The sequence below is a fragment of the Lolium perenne genome, chromosome 6 (genome assembly GCF_019359855.2).
Source record: "Lolium perenne isolate Kyuss_39 chromosome 6, Kyuss_2.0, whole genome shotgun sequence".
Lineage (NCBI taxonomy): Eukaryota > Viridiplantae > Streptophyta > Magnoliopsida > Poales > Poaceae > Lolium > Lolium perenne.
Genome location: NC_067249.2, coordinates 1,535,484 through 1,537,335, shown reverse-complemented (window position 1 = coordinate 1,537,335; position 1,852 = coordinate 1,535,484). Strand labels below are relative to the sequence as shown.

Here is a 1,852-nt window from a genome sequence, read left to right as displayed (position 1 = left end):
TCCCAAGCCGCGAAGAATCTGCCTGACGACTATTTACGTGAACTTCGTAGGCAAGCACTCGCGTTCAAGAACAGGAAAGAGTTGGCGGAGAAGAAAGCCTTGAAGGACGAGGCCGAGTCAAAATTAGAAAGGGGGAAAGAAGTTGCCCAGCTCGGGGAACAAAGTAAACAATCGATCGCCCCGCTCATAGTGCAAGCCGCCGATCCGGATGCCCCCGATATCATAGCAGCTGCGGCAACACATGGATTGACTGTAACGAGTGCCAGAGAACAAGCGGCCGAGTTAGGTATCACTCTTCGTGCCTTTGCTAGGCCTTGATGAGGCGCCAATGAAGGACGTAGTATTTACATATGTGAAGAATGGCCCTCTCGTCGAGCCTGCGCAGGAAGGGGATCTACCTCGACAAATGCTAGGTCTGCTAAATTGGTACAAGGGTTACATAAAACATAAAAACGCCAAAGACTATATCTATGCGGAAGTTAAATATGAGCATCACTTCAAACATTACTGGGTACAAATTCCTCTGAGTGAATTGTTCCAGCTGTTCAATCTGCGCGAGCTCGACAAATCTATCATCAGTTGCTACGTTCTGTAAGTGATTTATTAATTTCTACCCCATCTCGTTCATTGCCTGCACTGTCCTAACTATCTTGTTGTGTACGCTATTATGCAGAATGAAGAAGCGGGAAATGCGAATAAGGAACATCCATGATGTTGGGTTCATTGACCCACACATCGTTAATTCACATGTGTTAGAACACCACCCCGCCGACGTGGAGGATGACCTGTGGCGGTTTATTAGAAAACAGCAACAGAAAAGTGATATTCTATTTCCTTACCATTTTGGGTGAGTGTTTCTGTCTTGAGCACATTCTCTTTTGTTTACTCCATGCATGGTATGTGGCTAATCGATGAGTTATGCATGACTGTGCATGTATCGTGTCCGCAGGTTCCACTGGATTCTTATGGTAATTAAAGTTCAGACCTCCTCAGTTCTCGTCCACGACTCTCTGAATATGGATCCGGCGCTTTGGGGCGACATGAGAAAAATGATGCAAAAGTAATTATTTTCATTCATTTGCGCTCTATATCGATCGGCCTATTTCGTTCATCATTTCCTAATATCAAGTAACTAATTAATAACTCTCTTGTTTATTTAATTTTCTTTGCCTCGTAGGGTTTGGAGACGGTTCGTAGATACCAAGGTCGGTGAATTCAAAAAAGAGCTACACTTTAAAATGGCAGTGCGGACGACTGGGGATACTCAGCCACCGGGGACCAATCTATGTGGATACTATGTTTGTGAGAGGATCCGGAGATACTGCAATGAGCGGGACCAGAACTGTGAGAACAACATCCTGAGGAATAACCTCCGGAAGACGCTTAGTCCAGAAGCTCGCTTCCGACCACTTCAAGAGGAACTAGCTGGATGGTTGGCGAGGGAAGTCATCGATCCTAGAGGAGAACACTATTACGATGACGTAGAACTTTATATGCACCAGAATTTGTAACTAACTTGTTCAAAATTGTATATGGTCATCCGATATTGAATATATATTGTATATGGCCATCCGATATTGAATATATATTGTATATTCCTCTTGAATTCTTTTTGGTTCTAATTTCAAATTTGTTTGAAATTGTACATTCATATGCATGTATGTATACAGTACCGTAGAATATGTGAAACTCCTTCAAAATTAAAACCCAAAAGAAATAAAACAATACAAATTAAAAAGAAACCAGATTTAGGGGGAGGGGGGCTAAAACCCTAAACCCGGCGGAGGCCTTTAGTCGCGGTTGGCCAGAAGAACCGCGACTAAAGGTCCTCCGCCCTGGCGCTCGCCTGCGG

General features: G+C 43.9%; 1 long non-coding RNA gene across 1 annotated transcript; it reads left to right on the top strand.

The window, feature by feature from the left end:
• Window positions 1–567: 567 nt before the first annotated feature.
• On the top strand, window positions 568–1,587 carry LOC127310917 (uncharacterized). Its single transcript, XR_011747366.1, has 3 exons — window positions 568–847; window positions 950–1,060; window positions 1,178–1,587. It is a non-coding gene; the product is annotated as an uncharacterized lncRNA (long non-coding RNA).
• The last annotated feature ends 265 nt before the right edge of the window (window positions 1,588–1,852 follow it).